The sequence below is a fragment of the Haemaphysalis longicornis genome, unplaced genomic scaffold (genome assembly GCF_048455015.1).
Source record: "Haemaphysalis longicornis isolate Haplotype H1 unplaced genomic scaffold, Haemaphysalis longicornis Haplotype H1 scaffold_9, whole genome shotgun sequence".
Lineage (NCBI taxonomy): Eukaryota > Metazoa > Arthropoda > Arachnida > Ixodida > Ixodidae > Haemaphysalis > Haemaphysalis longicornis.
In genome coordinates this window covers 67,701,634-67,726,714 of record NW_027526460.1, presented here as the reverse complement: position 1 = coordinate 67,726,714, position 25,081 = coordinate 67,701,634, and the positions used below count along the sequence as shown (strand labels likewise).

General features: G+C 50.3%; 1 long non-coding RNA gene across 1 annotated transcript in view; it reads left to right on the top strand.

The window, feature by feature from the left end:
• The window catches only part of LOC144153730 (uncharacterized), a 175,587-nt gene that overhangs the window by 47,102 nt on the left and 103,404 nt on the right, over positions 1 to 25,081 (top strand). Inside the window, exon 3 of the long non-coding RNA XR_013319364.1 lies at positions 22,635 to 22,717. This is a non-coding gene — a long non-coding RNA (uncharacterized LOC144153730). The remainder of the gene's footprint in view (positions 1 to 22,634; positions 22,718 to 25,081) is intronic.

Here is a 25,081-nt window from a genome sequence, read left to right as displayed (position 1 = left end):
GCTGACGAAAATTACTTTTCATGAAGCCCATGCAGGGTAGTTTTGTGTGGGCTCCCGTATTTTTTCTGCTTCGCACTTCAGCAAATTTCAACAGAAAAAACTTGCTTACTGAGGAAACCGTCGTGAGCGGCAAAACAATGTGTGAAATCCCTGATTCTCGTGCCGTGGAGGAGGAAGGGAGACAGAAGGAAGAGTGTCTTTTACTATCGACTCCACGTGGTGTCAGTTTTTCGAAGCATGAGGCCATGTCCCGAAATCCTGGCCATGCTGGCCTTTATGTAGACGGGCTTGTCGCGGCTGCGAGGGTGGGTGAAAAGGGATCGCAAGGACGTCTCCGAGTCTTCCGGTTGGTACTGAGCATGGGAAATCTAACGCGCCACTTCGTTGCCTGGAATTCTTCATGACCAGGAACACAGGCCAGCACGTAGCTAGTAGCAGTGTGTTTGGCCAGAGCACTGTGGAGTAGACGCATCATAATAATTGGAAGCAACTGCTCCTAGAACAATCTGAGAGCATCCTTACTGTCACTGAGGATCATGTGGTTGGGAGGAGTGGGTGAGGGTAAGATTGCATCAGTGATTGCTTTGGCCTCGAGAGACAAGGTGGAATGAATACCCGAGTAGTAATTGTGCAAGTGTGAGTGAGTGAGTGAATTTTTGGAATAGAAAGTGGAAAAAAGAAGTCGACTGGGGATATTTTGAACTCTCTTGGGAGTTCGACAGCCTACAACCCACTCTGGCGGAAGGGGAGATGGGGAATGAAAGGGGATATGTCAGAATGAATAGGGACAGATAAAGAGGGAGAGATAGAAAAAGATAAGTCTGTAAGCCTGGCCAGTAGGCATTGGGATACACCCGTTTGATGAGGTCTGTCTCCTCGAGCAAGGCAGGACAAGTCCAAAGGTTTCTCGCCGTGTGGAGGGGTTGTGAGCAGCGGCTCCACTGGTTGCCATCTCATGTCGGAATAAGCGGCAATCAGGTGGCTGACGCCATGACCAAAGGTACTGCTCGACCGGAAGTTGTCCCTGCCTCCCGCAACATGAGGTCCTTCGACATCGCACAACCGGTCCTGGCCCGGGACCCCCCAGCCATCAGTGGCAAAGCTCCATAGTTCAGTAATCGCCGCATCAGCAGGGACGCCCGCTCCATAGTCACTCCCGTTCGCCTCGATTGCTGCAATGTGGCAGCGCGCTTGCACCGACGACGCCGCCGGTCGTCGCCCAAATGTGCTGGCTGCCCAGAGCTCGCGACCCTGGAGCACCTGCCCTGCTCCTGCCACCCCAACAATGCCCCTCCAGTGTCTGGGACGCACTCCAGAGTCTGGGACGCACTCCAGTCTGGGGCTGGCCAGCCACACCCTGATGGACCTGCTTTTCCCGGGGGCCAACTCTGCAAGGGCGGGAGGACAGGAGGAAGAACTACTGTGACCCCGCCTGCATCTGTCTGAGGAAAAGGGATCTGTGACGACAATGTTGCTAGATTGCCATGGTGGTAGTGAAGAGTGCATATTCGACATCGACGACGTCCTGGATGTGAGTTTGCGGATACGGTAATTGGAATGGCCGAAAACGTGTGCCAGGAAGGGATACCAAGCGGGTACGCCGTTGCGATGTCGGGTAAGAAAGATACTTCGAAATGAAGAGAGGATAGCAGTCTACGGACATTCGAAGTAAGCAGAAGACGTGTGTGTTGTGTCACCGTATGAATATTACCTTGATCTGACAGTGACGCGAATGGCTGAGCTGCCTTAACCTTAGCAAAGGGGGTATGTCTAGGGACCCCAATAGTCAGACGGGTGTCAGGCCGGAGGAGCCGCTGAAGCTGGAATCACGGCGATGGCGTTAATTTTACGTATGACAGGCCATAAATAGAGCGAGTATATGTTACAGATTCCTCAAGTTGCGTAATATTGTTCTCGTATGCTCCGCAGACGTAGGGTCACCGGGTCAATTCGTGAGTGAGTTGAGAAATTTCCCCCTTACAATGATTTAGCCACAGTGCGATCATCCCATCACCTTGCAGGCCCAAGCCGAGGACGCGCAGCCAGGCTTGACATAGAACAGGGATGTCATCAAGCGTCAGTTTTACTTGATAACATCGTCCTCTAGCTTTAACCTGCTAACGCTCGTCGGTAACCACAAGGTACATAGACTTCTGCGGAGACAGTGTGAGACCTACGCTGGACTCGAAAGAATGAACAGCACCAATGCCAGCCTGCATGAATTGCAAGCTTCATGCCAGCTGCAAGAATTTGCTTCCTGTTCTCCATGGCTTTCCCATCGCTAAGAACTGTGCACCTTCCCAGCGGGTGCGGCAAAGTTCTGCTAATACATTTTAGTGATGAGCCCCCAGGCACCGCAAATGGGACAGCAATGGCCTTCTACCGAGGTGTAGGCGAATCAAAAACCTGCTTTATGCTTAACACTGCCACTGCAACCACTGTAAACTTTAAACTTGCAACATATGTCTACCCGAGAGAGTCCGCTGAAAACCACCTAACGCTCCTCAAGTGTGCGAATAGGTTGCAGCCACTGTGCAAAGCACAGGTTCGTCTTTCACTTTCATGGCCGCTTATGTCGTGGCGCCACAGAGGGGTTAGGTAGCCCCCGTTCCTCTTAAGCAGCAAGACGTCTCCGCATGTACTAACCGGCGATTTCACTATGCACAGAGAGCAAGACAGCATCCGCAAAACAATATCCAAAGCGCTGCGCTTATTATATTTTGCTCACGAGCAAGTTATGACTAATTATTAACGCGTATCCACCTTTTTTTGTGCTACCGCCTTTCCGTTGCTCCTCACGTGAACTTTGTTTCCCCAGAACTGCTTCCCAGAAAAAGCTGGTCTATGGACATTCAATCCAAAGGCAGCACGCAGCTCCACGTAATATTGGGCGCTCTTCCAGGTGGTTGAGTAAATGATGACTGTTTTTCGAAGCTTCATCCGCGCATCCAGAAATCTCGAAGATTTAAAGAACATTCAGGCGCCCATGCAGGGGCGGTTCACTTGGCGTGATAAAAACATCCACTTTTGCAGCCATTGTTGAAGGCACACGCCTATGCCGATTGCGTCGCGTAAACGGGATTTTCCTCCGTGTTTAAGTTTTGTGACGGGGAACTACATCATTCACTGGCTTGGACATTTACTTTATGGACGTTTCTCATAACAATACCAAAAGGTGTGAAAATCACAGAAGTCACAATATCCCAATACTTGCTCGTTGCAATATGACATTTGCTCGGTGAGGTTTGCTCTTCGGAATACCACAATATTATCGAAGAGGAGATGTCATCGTTTGAGTTTCTACCTTTTTACTTAAATATGTCATATGCCCCACGATTGGTGTTTGGACTTCTGCGCTATAAAATACAATAAAAAATTCAATAATAGGACCAATTTGATTTATAGACGGCCGCCCTGTGGTCTGCTTCCCAATCTATCACCAGGCAGCCAGTAACCAGATAGGCCTGTTTTATAGGCTCTCAGGCGCTCCTTCAATGTCTCAAATCTTCGCCTAAATAACATCTACTCAGAGACATTGGGTTTTTACATACCAAAGCACTGAAATTGCCTTTTTTTCAAGCACCAGTGTGTACCACAGTGCACTGTGCTGTTACAGGCAATTTTACAGCAGACTCTGTAGTCTCTCAAGCCCATAGTTGAAGTCTCTATCGTGGGTACAGCGTTTCGCAAAAACGAAGTGGCCGCACTAGCATTCGTGTTGCGCGGGATGGTCCACCTTTCTACATTGCCAGTGTGTGATATTGTTATGCGCCGGCATACGCTTTCGACTGTTAACGTACTTTGAGGGTTTACTCGATTTCAATAAACGTGATGAAGCTGTAATGCACCGCACAAGCCAGAACGTAGCCTACAACCGCTTTTTTTTGTTTTAACCTTCCCCAGAAGAGTTCACTTTTTTGTCAAGTCGACAAACGATGTGATGCAACAACAAACCATATGATGCACTCAGGCATCTTTGAGTGCGAATTTGTGCATCCTACCCCACTCACGTCTTGCGTAAATCCACATAGCGCACTATATTCCACAATGTACGCACCGGGGCAATGAGTTCAGGTGCGACAAAAACATTTCTGATAATCCTTTCAAATTCAGCTCACGTCTATATTCTTTAATACTTCCATACATTGAGGCTACATGCGCTGAAGGGGAGTGTTGTTCATGTTTTAACCTTTAAATAATACCGTTTGCAAAAGTAAGCATTCCCAGTTTGTGTTTGGCATGTCGCAAAACTAATACTAAATGGGGTGCATTCGCTTACGGTTTTTTTGCAGCGTTCAAATCGCATCGCAACCAACAGTGAACCTTTTCCTGTGTGTATTTTACTATTTGTCGTTACTTTTAACCGAGCTACGAATCTACAGAAGTTACCCTTTTTTGGCCGTCGTTCCCTAGCTAGTACCGTTAATATCATAGCTGGTCAGGCCACACAAGTCATTCCATCCTACTGAAAAACCCAAAGCCTAACAAAAACTTTGGTTAGGGAGATCCCTGTAATCGAGCCCGGGCCCTCCATACCATGAAACCGGCAACATAACCACTGGACCACCCAAAAGGCACGGTGGTTATGGGTAAGGCCCGAAAGGTACGGGTTAGCAGCGGCAGGAACAATATCCCAGGCAGCACATGGAAAGCAAACATGCTTACGAATGTCGGCATCCAAACTGTGTCTCTGGCGTAGATAAAACCGACGTCTATCCCATTGAGCTATCAGCGCATTCAAGGCCGATAGCATTTCCTTTGGGTTTGTAGCAGGGGCGTTGGCGTTGCAGTGGCGGTTCAGTTGGCCGCGACTTCTAGCACTACGCGATATCCGGTGATGGAGGTGAAAGCCTACGCACGAAACGATCCGGGAATGCTGATATGGTGAACTTTCTGCGGCAAGTTCGGAAACACATATAAGGGGATGCCATCAGCAGGGAGAAGATGGCACCATACTAAACACCTTTAAATAAAACTCAGGTCGGCTAAATGGGCCATGCAACGGATAGTGATCGCAGTAACATTATTGACCGGAAACGGGCTTCCTTGATCACTGCACAAACGAGAGTAAAATATATCGTAGGTCAAATAAAGGGAAAAATGGACATAGGGTGGCCACGTAATTCGCGAGATGACAATCGGTTGAATACCAGGGGGACAGCGTTGACCCCTAGAAACGGTCTGCAAGAATGGGAAGGATGCATACTGGATGAAGGGACTAACTAAGGACATTCAGAGGCAAAGAATGGGTTCAAGCGGAGCGGGAAAGGAGCAGTTTGAGGTGGTTTGCACAGGCCTCCTTCATGCAGTGGACCTAGTGGGGTGCTGTTGAAGATGATGACCCAACAACCCGGTCTCCGACGAAGGGCCGAAAGCTAGTCTGCGTCCCCAGGCTTGCCCCGTTAGTGCAAGCTGCGCAAAATATCTCATTTAACGTAGTATGTTAGGCGCTCTGTTATCAAAACCTGGTTAATATCTTAAACTGCATTATCTCACTCTCTCTCTATACATATATATGTATATCTGTTCTGGTAGTCTGGGTGCCAAAGGTAGCTTAAGAGGGTTCAACGCTGGTCGACCACTCTCGACATGTCGTAGACAGTCGAGTCACGGCCCGGGGGTTAAAAAGAAGGTCCCCTTCACCCCGAGTAGTCCGACTGGCAATGGCTACCACCCCCAAGTGCAGGAAAGAAAAAAATACCTTAACATAAATACCAGAGAAAGTGATGGGGAAACAGCCCCGCTGGTAGCGTAGTGGTTATCGCACCAGACCGGTATTCTGGAGGTCGTAGGTTCGGATCACACCCGGCGGGCATTTTTTTACCACTTTCTTTTCGTCTCAAAAAATTCTTCATCTGTTTCTATGACCCACCATAACCTCCCCTTTGCTTTCCGAGGTTTTATTAACTGCCAACCCTTATTTTCTGTCTTATATATTGCCGCGAACCATACATTGGGTTTGTTTATTTGTGTTTTGCTTTTACCGCCCGGCTGCGCCGGTCTGTGTTACCTCTGCGCCAAAAGAAGCGCATGTTCCATTCTTTCTTTCTGTGCCGCATGTGTTATCTGTTGTGATAGGGAGAGCATTCCGATCTAACGTGAACAGCCCAGAATAATCTTCTTGGATTTACTATGTTCTCGATGTGAATCGACGTTTCGAGAACCACGCGCGCCGAAAGATAAAAGGCCTGCAGTGCGGACGTCGGAGCTTTTGATTCGACGACACTCACCTGTGCAAGTCACTTTGTTGACCGCTGCTTCGCGGCCTCTGTATTCTTTTGAGTTGTTATGGGAGCACAAGTTCGCTCCAATAAACGTGTTTCTTATTCATGACAACTGCATCGTCCTTGTCTTCGTGACATCTGGTGGAGGTGCTGGGTACGCACCCTTCGTGCCCACTACAACCTCTGGAAGCCGCCAAGCCAGTCCAACAAGAGCCAGCCTCCGCGTGCAAGATTTACCACCCGAGTTCGGTCTACTACCGGAGAAGACGAAGAAGAAAGACATCGCAACCAGCACCATGCTCAACCAAGCCAATCCTCCCGTCGTTCTGCAGCAGCCACGGGAACCGCCATCATTCCGAGGAGCCCCCGCAGAAGACCCAGAAGAATGGTTGGAGAAACTGGAGCGCGTCCGGAAATTCAACAGGTGGGACGACGCAGAAACGTTCCGGCACGTTTTCTTTTACTTGGAAGATTCGGCTCGCACTTGGTTCGAGAACCACGAGAGCTCCTTGACAAACTGGGCTCAGTTTAAAAGCGAGTTCACTAAGACCTTCACTACCGTGGTCAGAAGAGAACGCGCAGCGCTTTTACTTGAAACTCGAACGCAGTACCCCAACGAAGGGGTAGTGATCTTTGTTGAGGAGATGAAGAGGTTGTTTCGACGTGCGGATCCGGAGATGACAGAAGAAAAGAAACTAAGGTTTCTCATGCGAGGGGTAAAGCAGGAGCTTTTTGCTTGCCTTGTCCGCAGTCCTCCCGAGACGGTGGCCAAATTCGCGTCTGAGGCGGCCGCGATGGAGAAGACGCTGGAAGTTCGAACGAGGCAGTACGATCTCCCGGTCAACGTGCTGGTTTCTGAGACGATCGGTGCCGGGGCTACAAGCTCCGACACACTGCGTTAGACAATCCGAGCAGTGGTCAGGGAGGAGCTTCGGAAGATTTTTCCGATGACGCCGCAACCTCAAGTGGCTTCCCTGACTGACGTCATCCGCGAAGAGGTTCAACACGCTTTGGGCACTTCTCTGCCATCAGAGGCACCCCGCAAGCCACAGGCGATGACCTACTCCGCGGCGGTTCGTCGACCCCACCCTCCTCCAACTCGTCTACAAGCAGCTCCACCCTACCGTCGTCCACTCTCGCCGCCGTCCCCACTGTCGTCGCCGTCGACCGTGCCGCCATACACAGCCGAAACCCAGACACCGAGGAAGAGTGACGTTTGGCGAACGCCAGATCATCGTCCGCTGTGCTACCATTGCGGAGAGGCCGATCACATGTATCGTCGCTGCCCGTACAGGAGACTCGGACTGCGTAGTTTCTCCGTCGACACCCCACGCCCCCCACCCAGCCAGCGCCCTACTGAGATCGACGAATACCTGTCCAACACCAACCGAGGACCAGACCGCTCAAAGCGATCGCCGTCGCCCTACCCACACCAGTCGCCTAACCGCCATAGCAATGCTGATTTCCCACGTGGAAGGTCCCCCAGCCCACGCGGGGGAAACTAAAAGCAGCAACTTCTGGAGGTGAAGTTGCTCTACGGCGAAAAACTGGAAACCCTCCAACGATGCAAGGACGCGCCGAAGACAGTGATTCATGACATTCCCTCATCCCGACGACCCGACCTAGCCCTGACGAGACTCCTGAACACGAGGACAGCTACTCGGCGCGACGCGTACCCGACCTGACGGAGACGTCCGTGGAGAAGACGACGACAACGACGATGCACAGTGCCCGACCGTCAACAGGTACAAGCAGAGATACGACGCCCCGACGAACCCGGAACTCGAGGAAGACTGCATCGGACGTCAAGGTGTCCATCGAAGGCTTTGACGTAGTCGACCTCGTAGACACGGGAGCTGACTATTCGGTAATGAGAGGATCATTTGCGTCTAAACTGAAGAACGTTATGACCAGATTGGACGGTCCGGACATACGCCCAGCAGGAGGCCACCTCGTGACGCCAAGTGGAACGTGCACATCGCGCGTCAGCATACACGGCACAACGTACCCTGCGGCGTTCGTCATTCTGCCTAACTGCTCCCGCGACGTAATTTTTGGAATAAACTTTTTGATGGACAACGGTGCAATAATAGATCTGCAGACCAAGTCAATAACTTTTTCCCCCAATCACTCCATGACGCCGTAACCGAACTCCGAACGACGTGCTGCTGTAAGGATTGCCGATGATCATGTCACTCTGCCACCCCGCGCAAGCTTGATGGTCACAGTCTACTGTGAAGATGCTGCTCCTGACGTCGACGCTATCGTAGACACTGAGCAAAGGGTGCTTCTCGACCGTGGTGTGTCGGTCGCAAGAGGCATTGTGCGCTTCAAGGAACACCATTCCCACATTTTGGTTACTAATTTCACCGAGGAGTACCAGCATTTAAACAAGGGAGCCGCAATTGCATTCCTCGAAGAAACGCAAGAAGCAAGTGACGTGATCGTGGTCGGCGACTTTGAACGCACACCCGTAGAAACTTTCAAGCCCGTAGAAACCTTCAAGCTCCCACAGCCCTTCGACGTAAATCTGGCGCTACCGCAAGAACAACGGAACAAATTATTGGCTTTGCTGCGTCGCTATAGCGAATGTTTTTCGTCGAGCGCAAAACTACGTCAGACTCCTCTAGCGAAGCACCGAATAATAACCGAAGATGGAGCCCAACCTACCCGACAGTCACCGTACCACGTCTCTTCACACGAAAGGGCAGCCATCCGGACTCAAGTCGACGACATGCTCAGCGACGACATTTTAAAGCCATAGAAAAGCCCCTGGGCTGCGCCCGTCGTACTCGTAAAGAAAAAAGACGGCACATTAAGGTTTTGTGTTGACTACCGGCGACTGAACATAATCACGAAAAAGGACGTGTACCCCCTCCCCCGAATCGACGACGCCCTCAACTACCTCTGCCACACAAAGTACTTCTCATCGATGGACCTGAAGACCGGTTACTGGCAAATTGAAGTGGACGAGAGAGACCGAGAGAAGACGGTATTTATAAGCCCAGACGGCCTATACGGGTTCAAGGTGATGCCGTTTGGACTGTGCAAAGCACCAGCGACGTTTCAAAGAGTCATGGACACTGTGCTAGCTGTCCTTAAGTGGCACACCTGTCTCGTATACCTCGACGACGTAGTGGTATTCGCCCGGACTTTCGACGAACACCTTGCAAGGTTCGAGTTTGTACTCGACGCCATTCGTACGTCGGGGTTGACGCTGAAGCCTGAAAAGTGCCGTTTCGCACTTTGAGTTCTTGCCGTGGCAAGAACTCAAGTTCTTGGGCCACGTCATTGAAAATTGAAAAATAATGATGCCGTAACCAGCATAGCAAATTTAAAGAAAAACATCCCGTAATATAATGTACGCCATTCTGAATAGTAACATGTCGCCTAACGCAGAAATATTTATGGCAATAATATGTTCAAATTTCAATTACCTACAGTTTTAAACCGTATAGTAACGTCAGCAACAACAACAACAACAACGAACATTTATTAAAAGGGATGGCTCAAGGCCACATGGGGGAGAGAAGGGAGGGGAGATGAAGACCTCAATAGTGTCCCAACATTGAGGAGTCCAGAACGAACCGCCAAAGTGCGGATAAAGTCTGTTTGATGCGGCCCTTCGGACGGATCCAGTCCTCGTAAGCGAGTACCCAGGCAAGCCGATGTGTCTCACGTGGCCCTACGAGACCTATGCAGTCCCATACAAGGTGTTGGATGGTTGGCTTCAGTGACTGCCCACATGCGTAGCAGACGTGCAAAGGGTCGGATGGTGATGCCACCGCAGATGAAAGGTCTCCGGAAGCTGCTGCCGTGGAATTGCCGCTCCTCATTGTTCTATTCGAGGCGTGCCTCCACCTGGCCACGACGTCATCTGTTAAAGCGTATCCGGAGCGCGCACGGTTCAGGAAGACATGTGCAGCACGGCTAAGCCCAGGAGGCACCGGGTCCGGGTTGATGGGCACTGTTGAAAGGATCTCCTGTCGGCGGCGCTGTTTGCGGTAGCGGCGTTCGCCATCGGGATCAAAGCAGAACTCCTCAGGGAGGGAGCCGTCAAGCTGCGGGCGGAAATTTCGACAAGCCTCGCTCGCCAGCTGATGGGCCCACTCACTACCGAGGGCTCTTGCGTGCCCGGGTGTCAGGCGAACGGTCACAGTAATGCCAGTGCGCAGTCGCAACGTTGCACAGGAACGTTTAATGTTATGAGCGACTGAGTGCCGTCTGGGTGGTCCAATGAGATAACGTAAAGCCTCTGCGCTGTCCGTAAATATGCTGACGTTTCGGTACGTCTGGGGATCAGCTGCCAGTAGGCGTACAGCCAGCTGGACCCCCTCGTCGATGGCACGAAGCTCCAGCGCTGTGGCGGTAAGTGGTATAGTCATCTTGAAGGTGCGGGTTGTGTCTACGGCCGGTACACATGCAACGGCGGCGAGGGACGCCGTTTGTAAATGGCGCCGCCACAAAGCAGCCACGAAGACAAAAAGTGTTGATGAGTCTTCTGTGTTCAAGGGAGGGGCGGTGACCGAAGGAACATGTCTATGCGATTGGTAAGTTCCTTGGTGACGTGGAGTGGGTGCTGGCCGTTGCTCAGTAATGAGCTCATCCTCCCAAGGTGGAATGTGCTTATGTATGGGTGGCACAGACGTGTCGGAATCCTCACCGGCATGGCATAGTAAGCGGCGGCCCTGGTGAGTGAGATTGCGACGGTCTTTCGCCCCCTCTGCCCTGGATTGGATTATGCTTTCAAGAGTGGGAAGACCAGCGTACCGATAGAGCTCCTCAATCCTTGTGTGTCGTGGAAGCCCAGTTATAGCTCGAAGCGCTTCCCGGTAAAGGACTTCTAGCTGGTGGGTCTGGTGTTTTGTGAGGGAATAGCACATGGCGCCATATGTGGCTTTGGACACAAGTACACTTTGCACTAAACGCCGAGCTACGTCCTGCGATGCCCCGCCAAAGGTGTTGGAGATGCGGCGAATGAGGTGCAGGAGGCTACGCCACTGCGGCCGAAGTTGCTTGATCCATTCTGTAGCGCCACCGTTCTGGTGAACGGGCACCCCGAGGACACGCACCCAATCCTGTGGAGCAGGCTGAAGCGAAACGCCGTCAATGGTTAAATGAATCCGGGAGCGTTCTGCAGGTGTGCCCCGTATCGCCAGGAAGTGTGTTTTCGCCAGCGATATTTTCATTCCAGTGGGAGCTAGGAGGGCGCTGAACGTGTCTAGGGCCTTCTGTAATTGACGCATCGCGGCATCGGTTGTGGGGTGATCACTTGCCTCAGTCCAAATTGTGATGTCATCGGCATAGGCCGTGACATGAACACCTTCCACCGCAGACACCCCATGAATCAACTTCCTGAGAGCCAAATTAAAAAGAATAGGGGAGATGACAGCCCCTTGGGGCACCCCGCAGCAGTTGGTGAAGGAAATGGTGTCGTGGCGGCCGGATCGAATCTCGTATGTGCGGTTAGCCAGGAAACTCCGTACAAAATTTCGTAGCCGCTTACCAGGATAAGCATCTACTAGGGCATCGAGTACCGCTGCGTGTGATACGGTGTCGTAAGCCTTTTGCAAATCAATAGCAACCAGAATGTGTGGCCGCTTATACCGGCTTGCTCGCACCAACTTTCGTAGAAGGTAAAGACTGTCGTGGGTGCTTAAATTTGGTCGGAAGGCTGTCTGAGCCGGGTGGAAGTAGTTGTTTTCTTCTTCCAAGTGATGACTTAGTCGAGTCGTGGCCATCCGCTCAATCAACTTACAGGTGGTAGACGTAAGCGAGATTGGACGTAAATTTGCAAGGACTGCAGGATCCTTGCCTGCCTTGGGAATGGGTACCACAACAGCGTGCTTGAGGGCTGGAGGGACGACGCCACTGATCCATATGTCGTTAAGTGCCTGAAGAAGCTCTTCTTTCTGTGCTACTGGCAGATTGCGAAGCATTGACCAAGACACACCGTCTTTTCCTGGTGTGCTAGACACATTGATTTGCTCAAGGGCAACCGTGAGCTCAGCAGATGTAAATGGCATCTCAATCTGTTCGCTGTCGTCCACTGGCTCCAGAGCGTAGATATGAGGTGGCGGTTGAGACGGGGGTTGGGGAAAGAAAATACGTGCCGCCTCTCTTTCGAAGACCTCACGGGATTGCCCAGTTCGAAGTAGCACTGTATCCACTGTACCCTGCAGCTTTGTACGTCCGGCTATTCTTCGGAAGGTGCTCCACAGTTTCGGGGACCCAGTGTGAGAGGAAAAAGAGTCGCAGTGCTCTTCCCAACGCTTGCGGGCAAGGAGCTTCGCGTATTTTCTGATGTTCGCTGTCTGGTGGCGGAGGCGCACAAGGTCAACATAAGTGCGACCACCGGTCCGATAGCGCTCCTGCAAGTCGTCGCGAACATTCCATAGATTGATCAGGTGTCGATCAGGAGCAGGAGTGTCTTGGTCCACTTCGACGACCGTTGTAGCACCATTTGCAGCGATCAAAATGCGATTTAGCAGAATTGTGAGTGAGTCTAAGTTCGCGTTGCGATGTCTTTCTGTTTCGAAAAATTGAAGCTCCCTGAAACGGGGCCAGTCTACATACCGGACCTTCTTGTTAATTTTCCGCGCGGTGCCGGAAAGCGTGATCCAAATGGGGAAATGGTCACTTCCCCAAGATGAAGAGTCGCATTTCCATAATGACACCGTGGAAGGAGTGGCCCAGGTCAAATCGGGAATGGTGTCCCGCTGGCTCGGCGACTGCCCCAGCCGCGTGGGGCACGACAGATCATTAACAAGGATGAGGTCCGCATCTTCTGCTGATTCCTCGAGGTTGCGGCCGCGGATGTTGGTGACGCGATATCCCCAAGTCGTGCTGAGGGCATTGAAATCACCCCCAATCACAACTTCGTCCCGGGGGTACAGAGCACGCAACTGCCGCATCCAGTCAAAATTTGCACCTGGTAATTGAGGACGCACATAGGTCGATGCCACAAGTAAGGTCCTCCCTCCAAAGGACACGCGGACAGCCACTACTTCCTGAACATCGTTGCACATGCCTGCAGTAGGCACCTGGCAGTGAGGGGTTCCTCTCAGAACGTATAAAGCTGTCTGTTGGATCACTACGCTGGTAGCTTGGTCAGAAATGGATGCGTAGCGAATGGTGGGTACCTCATAAGAATGGTAGCCTTGTATGCCCGGGCCTTTTCCTTTCGTCTCTTGGAGCAGGACTACCAACGGCTTGTGATCCAAAGCCCGCAGATGTTCATTGAGCTCTGCGGCATTGGCGCGCAACCCGCGACAGTTCCACTGCAGCAGCAACGGGGCTTTAGCACTTGCTGCCATGATCTGTGTTGGATAGTACCGATGGATCATGCTGAAATGCCGGGGTCATTTGGGGTGCTGCTTTGGACACAGTGGGAACTGCAGACTGAGACAAATGTGGCCAGTACTTAGAGAACGCGATGTCGAGATGTTTGGAGATCAACCTGCTTATAAGGTGTTCAACCTCTGTGGCGGTCCAGGCGCAATGAAAGCCGGACGTCTGGCACGTAGAATTCCTTTGACTGAGAACCTGAGTGGCGTGGTTCTCCTGCTGTGCTTTAAGTTCTGCTGTCTTGCGGGCTTGTGCGGCGCAGGCGTTCTTGTATTCTTGCTGCAGTGAGGACAGCTCAGTTTGTAGGGCTGTGATCTTTGAAGAAAGACAGTCCAGGTACTCCGAAGAGGGAGCATTGTTGGACACCTTTCGTGGTTGTTTCTTCCGCTTGTTTCCAACTGACGCGCTGCTGGAACGCTCTCGAGATGGTAAACGCGCAGTCGTGGGCGAAATGTGGGGTGTCGGGGAAAGATGCGGGAAATCCACGGTACTGCTTATGTTGTACTGTCTACGCGGGAATGAAGGTTCGGAGCCAGTGATGTGCCGGCGGGGCGGACTGTGGGAACGCTGGTGCATTCGCTTCTGCATGATCTTTAGGCGGCTGATTTTCAACTGACAATTGGTATCACGCGCTGTATGGCCAGTCTTCTTGCAAAGGTTGCAATATGGCGTCCCATCAGGACATTCGTCTTCTTCATGCGGTCTACCACATTGGGAACATACAGCAGGATTGGGGCAATGTTTCTGCAGGTGGCCATCCCGGTGGCAACGATAACAAACCAGTGTGCGAGGGACATAAGGTTTCACTTTACACAACTCGAGGTAGTTGCGGACGGTTCGAGGAGGCGCGGTCGTGTCAAACGTCACGAGGGCATAATTAGTCTTCCCAAGGCGACGAATATCTAGTATGACGGCCGACTCACATGTTGTCTGGCTTCGGAGGTCCTCGTCGGAGTCGCCCGGGTCGACTTGGATCAGACCCCTAGACGTCCCTTTGGGGTGCATGAGGTGCGCCTCATATTCTAAAATTTCACCATTAATCTTGCATTTGTTTTGCGCACAGAATGCTAGTGCCTGGGTCTTGTTGTAGAACGTTATCGTGACGGAATTGCTGCGGTGGTTGACATAAGTAGACGTCAGTCCGTTCAATGATGCATGCGGGGCATAGCTAGCAAGAACTGCAGCAAGCCCTTTGCGGGGAATGGCGCCGACGGAAACATTGTTCTTTGGGCGCAGCAGCACCGTGAACTTCTCCTTAGCGATTCGATCATGCGCTGCCGTGGTAAGGCGTGGTCGCGCTCGACGAGATCGGGAAACAAATGTCCAACCGTCTTCGGTATTGCCTGCTTCAGGAACATTCGTAGCCGAAGTGAAAGTTGAGGTGGTTCCTTGCGGTGGATGCGTGTTGGGTAACGTCAGCAAACATACACGTATCCTGTATACCAGTAAAATAACTCCGCCTAATGTTTGTACAATGATGTGGTGTAGGGACTTGTGCTTGTATGTTATTTTTTGTGTTCGAATGAAAATTCAAAACCTCAATGTGTTTCCTAATGACGGCTCTTATCGCTTAGCCGCATGCTTTGTATGCCACCCCGTGTTCGGGGGTGACAGAGCCTCTCAAGCTGTTTCCACAGCTTTTACCTGTCCTCCTCGTAACATTTTGTTGCTGCGGAATAAATTTCAATTTCAATTTCAGCATATAACGATGTGAATCTGGACACAGGTAAAATCGGGTAAACGTGAGGCACTTGCAATATATTTGTAGTAGGCTGCGGGGAGAGCTATTTTTCTGCCAGTAGAGAGGCGTGTGAGAACCGGAACTACTTCGCAAGTACTCACAGAGTATGAGAGGTTAGGTAGCAAAATAAGACCGTTTAGTACGGCGGCATAACGAGTGATGAGAGTCCATTTCACTTTAGAACCATTACGAGTTACTCGCATGATTGATGGGTTTGTGTGTGTAATATAACCGTGCTGCCACGTATTTCATCCAGGATAACACAGGTAGATTGGATGTGCTTTACCTTCATCAGTTTTGGGAAGGTCTAACTCGGCCGATCTACCACACGCCGTGGCCGTGCAGACGGCGCCAGCGTGAGAGGCAAGCAAGAGACAAAGGCAACCGCCACCAGCCTCCAAGAAGTTTTTATTCGCATATCCACCCTAGCATTTCCACCTTCTAAATAGTTGATAGCTCCTGCGTTGCTAGAGCGGCCGCAGTAGTTCGACTCCACAAATACCGGCGGACGATTGTCCGTCATGGGTGGAGGGAAGTCCAAGGTCGTTCACTTGCTGCAAGCCGTGATGCCCCGATCGGAGCGGGCGGCCGCCACCGCCGAGCGCTGCACCAGATGTCCACACCGCCGCCGAAGCCACTCTCGAGCTCCCTACTTCCAACAGCGCCGAAGCGGTGGTGGCGCCAACTCCCAGGGTGCAAGGGAACCCAGCCATAGTTGCTACGCTACTGCGCAAGCGGCACCATCGTGAAGGGCCACGCGGGTATCAGAGTACTGTACTGGCCGCGTACCGAGTCGATATCGCGGGTTTTCACAATTACGACACTCCTCCTTAAATAATTGACGTCAGTCGCATTCGAATCGCGCCGCACTGCACAAGAGTCATTACCAAACCTCAAACTACAAAACACTTCAATAAACGTCACCCCCATGCCAGCTCACGCCAAATGTTCACCGTAAGATACCGTATCCGCGAAGATATCCTGATAATAACTGCGTTAGAAAAAAAAGTTCCTGCGTTTTTGCAGCTGCCCCTTTCCATAGGGGCGACTTCACGTGCAAGCCGGGTGAACTTCCCAAGCGTTGTGGACCCACACAAGTGCCGAGCGCCAGGCCGGGGAGTCGCTTGTACCTATTTTACCGGTAGGTGCCCGGCGCCACCAAGGCACACGAACTCACATGGTGCCTTCCACAGCCGCGATGAACGCTCAACTCGAAACCGCCTGTGGCAGGACATGCCGCCAGACTCTTTCACCCCCGGCTATGGGGCGCCGCGGCATGGTGGCTGTGGGCCCCGCCAGATGGACAAGGGTCAGGGGCCCCTCGATAGGGTAAAGGCCGCTTTCCAGGCGTAGATTCCCTTTTCAAGTCTCCGCACTCGACCGGGGACGCCTGTACCTATTAAAGAATCCGGGGGGTGCCCGGCGGTACCACGATGTGAACCCAGTAGCTTCCGCATACGAGGCGAGTGCAGTACCTCTGAGCCATCGCTGCGGTTCGAATTTCAGTAGTCTCCTGATAAGCCCACAAATGCGTTGCACAGGCTCGAGCCTCTCACTGTTTGGCGCAGCAGGTTGGCAGGTCCAGGACAAACCGACAGGCGCTGTCGAAGAAAGCGGAGGTCGCTTGCCCATGCGACCCCCTCCCACCGCGAGGCGTTCTCCCATATGGTGGGTACCTCGACCGCCTTAGTCCCGTTGATGCTTCGGCGGCTGGTCCTCGCGAACGGATGAGTGCGTTTCCCCGCAGGGCGGTCGCCCGGTGGGTACGGTAGGAGCTGGGTGCTGCTCGACACGCTGCGCTTGGTGCTGCCTCCACTTGCCGGCCACGCCGGGTGGTTCAGCTGGTCAGCGGTGGTGAGGACTGGCAGCTTTCGTTACTTCTGGAGCCGTCCGTGTGCGGAGGGCTCCGCTTTCACGATCAGATGCGAGTGGTTTACACTTTTTAAGCAAAGAGCAGGGAATTTCCGCCCACTCTTGTCACTGGCAGGAAGGCCTACTTTGAAGCGGCTTGTCTGACAACACGTGAGGTAGCTTCGAAATACCCGTTCAAGGTTTCTTTGCCTGGATGCTTTACTGGGAAAAGCTGCGTTAGCATCAAGCAGGGAGAGCTCGTACAACTGACTTGCCGCGATATCAGCTGACAACGCGAACCGCCATACAAGCGGCGTACAGGCGCGCACACACACACATTCTCAAATACCCTGGGTCGCAGCAAAACCAGCTGCACTATAATAATCACCCGTTGCAACCAGAGCGCGTTGCGGGCTCCCGCTCACACACATACCCTCAAATACCCTGGGTTGCAGGATTACAAGCTAGCTCCACGAGACTCAGCGCCCACCGAAATCTGAGCGGCCTTTGGGCGCGCGGGCACACACACACGCAGTACCACGGTCACGCTAACCTGTACCCACTTCACCGATTGCAGCATACCGACTACCGTTACGCCATGGCCCACAACGTTAAAAGCGTCTGATGTGCGCGGTTCACCAGTGGTAGTCGCCTAAGTTCCGTCTCTTACTAACACTGCCGATCGCCTCATGACAATACGACCACCTGCTGAGCCACGCTTACTGCCTCAATGCAATCTCGAGTGGACCCTTCTCGATCTTTCCCAGAAGAACACGCGCGCCCCCAATCGCCTGGAAACTACTTCGTCTCCCATCGCACCACCCGCAGGAAAAGGAAAAGGCTACCCTTCAACCTCCCCTCGCTTTTTGTCAACGTCACATCGGCGACCGGTGCCCCTCGAAGTCGAAGTGCTCAAGTGACAGGTTTATGGTGCGGGTTAGCGTACTCCCAACCGCTGCGTCCTTGTAGACAGAGTTGGCCGCACCATAATGTGCTTGGGGGACAATTCATCGGTGCCCCTTGTGCATCTGCGCGGGTAGGGCTCGGCGAGGGAGCCGATACACCGCCATGTTGAAAGTAGGCCTTAGTGACTACCGCCTCAAGAAGCGTCGATGCCGCCGAGCTACCTCAGGTCCCTCCCCTCGCTGGCGTTGCTGGCGTTCTCCAAGATGCCCGTAATCGCCTGAGTCGGATGTCTGATGGTCTGAGTCGGACGATCCTCCGCACGCAGCTGCTGTGCAGATGGCGCCAGCGTGAGAGGCAGGCAAGATACAAAGGCAACGATGCCAGCCTCCAAGGGGGGTTTATTCCCACGTTGCTCGAACAGCAGGAGTCGTTTGAAACCGCCGCTACCGCTGGACGATAGTCGATGTACAACGGAGGAGAAGTCCCACATCACTCCGCCGCTGCCCGCTGTGATGTCCCTGCTCTGCACGGCCGGCCGGCGCCGCCGAGCGCCGCAGTAGAAGTCCTCGCCGCCGCGAAGCCACTATCGAGCTCACCACTAACAGGTACGCCGACGTGGTGCCACGCGATTGCACACGCCGCGCCGTTGTTGCAGGGTCGCGATAGGCACGAAGCGCTGACCGTGCAGGAAGTCGGTATGGCGGGTTTCCACAATTGCCAAACAATACCCTGGTGGGTTGGAGTCGACAACTCCGGAAGTTCGAATTTAGTGCTGTTCCATACTGTACGGTTGCACATTGAAACAGTCATAAACTTTGCAGAAGCGGAGGTGGCATTCTTCTCAGGGGTTCCTTTGTATTGCTCAAGGGGTAGAAATAGCGAGTGCCAACTTGCAGTCGAATCTAGCGAAGTTGATGCGCCTAGGGGTGAGAAAGGTGGGCGTGTTCTCACAATTATCTTTTCAAGCGCGTTTCTCACGTTTGATGTGACTACGTACGGTTTCAAGTACTTGAATAAGCTGATGGAGAAGTGGCGTTCGGAGGTCGGAATGCGTTTAGTTCTAAGGGTTCTATAATCTCTTTGAATGATGGAGAAGCCAATTTAAGGAGGCGGCTCTTGGATGTTTAATTAGTTTGTTTCATTCTCGGAGAAGCGTGTCATTGTGTTATGTGACACGACATAGCCTGCCGGGCCTGCCGGCTAAGCTGATACAATCTGTGATTAGAATAAAAATAATTGCGCAATGCATGAGGAAATAAGATGAGCAGTTTAGCTGTTTAGGGGTCGCATCGAAGTGAGCCAGGCTGTCTCGGGCTGACGTTCCACTTTGTTACGTGGCACTAAGTGGCCCTCATGCTAAGATGCTACAATTTGTAAGTGAAATATAAATAATTGCAAAATGCAGCCGAAACTCAGGGGAAGAAATCAGCTGTTTTAAAGCGCATCGAAGCGAAGCAGGCGGTCGTGAGCAAACTCCTTAGGAGAGGTTACGAGCTTAAGGCTATGAACCCAAGAAAACAACCGTTATCATCAAAAACGGTCAATCTGCGAGAATGGTCACGCGAAGACCAAGAGATCTAATACAAGAAAACAAAATAGACCAGGGAGAGGTTCGGACCACGCGTATGAAACAAGAACCTTCCGGGAAATGATAGTCTGTGCTGGGGATGCCTACGACAATGAAAAAATACTCCAACGAAGATTCCAGGTGGCCGCATACCGACGGTGAAATTAGACCGCACCCTGGACCAAGTAGTGAAAACGGGCTGAGCTGATCTGCTTGGACGCTCGGTAGTCGAACCGACGGTAACTGACCGACGCACTAACGGGCCCGCATCCACGGCTCTTCACTGCGACGGCTAGGCTCGCGAACACCATGTCCCACTGTGATGGTTGGCATCCGCTACACTACTTCCCCCAACCCGAAAGCAAGCAATGGCTATCAGCATGAGAGTGCCCAACACAATACAATAAGTTAGAAAGTTTTGTCAGACCTTTTTAGCCTACTTGACGGTTCATAGTTGTATATCTTGCAGTGTAAATTATAGCCCGCGTGAAATAAATGTTTTGGTCATGTTTTGCTCAAGACGGGGGCAACAGTGGTGGACACCCAGCGCGTGCCGCTTAGATTATTTCATATCCGCCTTTTTTCGCTGGCCTACTTTTATCTTGTTGCTTGGCGAATTCTGACAGCTTGATGCATATCTATGGTAGTGTACAATATGACGATGGTGAGAAAGATATTCAATGCTGGTTGTTGCCGCTCCAGACTGCACCTCGTAGACACCGTTCGGCGTCACTCTCACCCACCTTCTCTGCTTTGCTCATCTCGGCTAGAAAGCCAGTAACCGGGGTCTTGTTTTGAAAACGAAGTATGCGACGACCTAGGAGGCCAGTAGTAACGATTGTCCACAAACGGTTGACGTTAACCTCATGTGCGAGCAAGTATCCCATGAATCGTTCTGTGTATATCTTCGGCATATATAATCCATTGCAGCTAGCATTACTACAGTGTCTTCGCGATATTTTTTCGTCACCGCACACACGTTACGACAACTGCAGACTGGTGATAATTTAATTTGATTTTTCGAAATTAGAAATGAGTAAACATTCAATTCTGATATCCCTTTCGCGAGGATTATCAGTTTTTATTCGCTAAGGTTTGATAATGCTACAATAGACGGAGCTAAGCCATTGAAATGACTTCCGCAACTTACAGCGGCACGGTTATGACTCCCAGGAAGGACAATAGCGTTACAAGACTACTAAGTGGTCATTCGTGCCATATTTTTGGTTTTTAAAGTAAAACTTTCACGGCCTCATCAAACGAGAAAGTGGCCGCAGTCGTAGTCGTCGTCGAAATCAAAAGAAATTGTACCAACATGGCTGCCACTGTAAAAGAATGAAATTTGAGACTAATAGCGTTTCAATTCAAGTCGCCAGAGCACCAGCCATGTCCTCTATCCGCATAGCAGACCCTTCTCTCAGGCAGAATCGAACAAGGATTAGCCTGATCTCTCAGCCGTGTCGTTGAATGGAGGCAGCATGGCAGTTGAACGGGTGTGCGTTCGCTGCGACCGTGGGGAAGCTGCCGCCTGAGTGTCGTACCGTCTGCTCGTCAGAGTAATTTGCGTCAACGACGATTCAAAAGAATAAATACGCAAAAACGACGAAGCAGGAAAAAGCCCTATAAAAGCTAAACCTTCGACTTAGAGTCTGGTAATAAGTGTTTATTGTTGTTTAATAATTTCAAGGTCCCGAGGGGACATCACAGGTGCCGTACATATATACAATCATAATTTTTAAAGTGCATGAAATAAAAGCAAGAAAAGGCCGGTGCGTAAAACAGGCAGATCTTAAAGAGAAAAAGGTCACTAGTGCAAAATTCGATTCGGGATAACATGACAATATGGCATGCAATCTTATAAGACAATCTAAAACTTCACAATCTTTAAATATCCTAAAACCTAGTCATCTGAAAGGATGTCATAGGGAAAAACATTCTCCTAGTTGGTTACATGTAACACAGTGGAAGCTTGTCAGACTTTAGTGCCTGATGAATTTTTAAAGTGAAGCTTTATATCCCTCACTGATGGCGTTTGTGTCGCGCGACGTAGCTGTGTAGCAACACCACGTTTAAACAATGGGCTTCAGAAAACGATGATGATAAGCGAAGGCACATCAAGCATCCAAAAACGCTTCCTGCGGTCGGAATAGAACCTGGCCACCTCGCGTTATAACGCAGACGTCTATCCGTTTGCGCCATTCCTACACGGCCGAAGGAGTTTGGAATTTGGACTTCGACTTTGACTCAGGTTTCATAAGAGAAAGGTTGACGTGTCAATTGTCTCTTTGTTAACAAATACGATTTAAATTTTTATGATTGAGTCAAGACAAAATTTAGCATTACGGCACAGTTCTTCCCAAATAAGCCCATCGATGGCTTGAACAGTCAATTTCAAGAGCGTGGTAACAATGTTGTATTTACTGTGGTATATTTTTGAAACAGGCACGACCTCAACTTAGCACCTACTTTTTGTTTACTGGTACTTAAGAGTTAGGACAATGAACAGAATTTACTGTCAGCTCTATAGAAATAAATGATGTCCATTGATTTAAAAAGTAACAGGGAAGTTAGTTACCTCACGTACTTTCTGTGAAAATTAAAAATCTAACAAACCTTCCTCTCAAGAGGAAACCTAATAAATATATTTCTACGCAATCTATGATTTAAATAATTGCGGTAACACTAAAACATTGCGAAGTGTAAAACATTATACAAGCGCTTACGGCTTCCTGCGCCGCTAGTACACAAAACATCCAGAAGGCTTTCCACTCCCATTTTAGCTCAAAACATTTAGGAATGACCAGTTGTGCAAATACTTTTTTAGCAATACTAAAAAAAACAGGAAAGGTGGCTATTCCTATTTGATGTTGCAATTTCACTTCCTTGTTGCAATTGCTCAAGAAAGAATGCTTATGTGATATACTGTAACAATAAATTGTGAGCATTGTTATTTTAATAACCAATATTTATGCAAATAATTTCCGGTCCTTTTTTGCAGTGAACACGAGGTTTTGTTCGCGGTCTTATCAGGTGATGGCACTTCCGATCCGATTATGGATGTCAGCAAAAGCAAAATAAGAGGTAAAAATAAACACTTATATTGTTTATAAATATAAAGTGACTCTGATTCCGGAATAGTGCGGACAAAAAACTGTAAAAAAACAACCTCAAAAAATGGTGAGCCAAGTCATTCTATGGAGGCAGATTACAAGCGATGCTGATTATATATCACTGGGTTTGACACATACACCGGACGCAAACGACATTCACGGCGGAAAACTACACGGAGCTCACCTTGCCATTCAGTGGTGTCCCACTTCGGTCCCTTGCCCTTCAGCTCACCTTGCTCTTCAGTGGTGCCATAGTAATAGGCGGGGTTGGTGCCTACGCCTCTCTTGGCGACACACTTGGTTACACTCTACACTCTCCCTTGCAAGTTTCTGTAGCTACCGACTCCCCATTTCTTCTATTTTCATCGCTCAATCTGTTCCGAGCGCCAACGTCAATGTTGTAAGCCCACAGAACGCTTCTCTCAATAAACAGCAAATCACACGCTTGCCTGCGTCACTTACCAGATCGTGACTCAACAACCAAGGGACTTGTGATGGTGATTTTGTCATAGTGATGATTATATAAGTAATGTTCAGGTGAGAGATTTACCACACCCATCGCCATTCCAAGCACAAAGTGAGCGGTCAAGGGGGCATTAACGCGTTTCAGAGAAGGAACAAAACAGAGGTCAAGATGCCAATTCTTCCATGGAGGGAAACACAAAGCAATGGCAGCAAAAGCACGCCCTCATCACGGGTCCGACACCTGCAAGAACAGTTTTCCGTTCAAAGGCAACATTCCCTAGTTAAAAACAGTTTCTGCTCATACCCTCACAAATCGGCTCTGGCGTGCAAACAGTGTGGCCAAATTGTACGATTCAACAGGCTAGGCGGTGAAACACCCATGGTGGAGAAAGCGCTCTCTGGACGGCGGATGACTGATGCAAGAATTCTCACATACGGCCAAGCAAAAAGGACACTGATTGAAGGCGGGCAGTACCATTCCACTCGGCTAAACACGTCGTCCAAGATGACTGTGGGCCTTGGCACCAATCAGGGTGTCGATAGGTGAACGGAACGAAGTCCTCAAGACCGCCTCTTTATGTTTACCCTGCGACACCACATCAAGCTTTCCTCACCTTTTGGAAGCCACTTAGCGTCATCTGTCGGCAGGGGAGACTGTCGGCAAGGGAGACTTCCTCTATGTCACCCCTTGTAGCAGACAATGCCAATCATATTTATTACGTTCCTCTGGAGCTGTCGCATGCTCACATGGCTTCACCGGCTCACGCCCACTTTCTAGCAGATTACATTAAACCCTCATCCTATCAGGACGTTACCCTCCGCTTTGTGAGCATCGCACCGCAGCTGGAGGACCCAGACGTCCAACAGCTAATGTTTCCATTCTACATGAATGATATTCCCGTTGGCATATCATCTGTATCCGATTGTTTACGGATGAATAGGTTTTGAATGGTGTTATAAAAGGTCCCGGTGACTATAATGAACTACAAACCATTTAGTCAAGGTTCGACAGTGGTGTGAAAAATGGTGCAGGGGTATAAATCATGATAAATCTTCTCAGATGGTCTTCAATACACAAAGGTCACTCATCCTATACACGCATTGCATGAACAGGACAAATCATGCACCCTTGCGTGAATATAAATAACATTGGTGTGTACTTACCTCTCAACTATGCTGGCACGGTTATGTTGACAATACAATTGCAAAGGCGGGTAGTCTCCTTTGGAGGTTACACAGAAATGCGAAGTGCTTTTCTTTAAACATAAGGAACTTACTTCACAAAAGTAACATAAGCCGAATGCTGGAATATGTTTGTGCCATCTAGAACCCCTAGAATGTCACACACATTGGCACCTGCAGAACATTTTCTAAGAGGGCATACGTCCAAAAACAAAGTCTAGGAGGGGAAAATGCCTAACATCATTGTTGACAAAATGAAACTCTAAAATTCCAAGGGTGGCTTGTTGCCTCCTTGAAATCTCTGGATTCCCGGGGGCAGATATAGGAAAACTAATAAAACTAAAAAGAGTACAAAGCTTTGCAGCACGTTCTGTGGTTCAAAATTATCCTCGGTTTACTAGCGCATCCTAAGAAAGAAAACCTTTGGCTGAAATACATTTGAAAATCATAGAAGAACATTCAGACTAAACTTGTTGCATTATATGTATGATTGTAAAGCGGTGCCTCAATTGTGATAGCTAAAAAAAGCACCTGAGTACAGTTCTTCAAGGCGCAACCATCCACTTAGAGTATTGACATAGAGCTGAATTTCTTAAGATGACTTTTTTTCTTAGAAGATCAGTGATTGCAACAGGTTGCCTGATGATTTCGTGTCGCTATCTTCAAGTGACGCTTTTGCTTCAGCCGT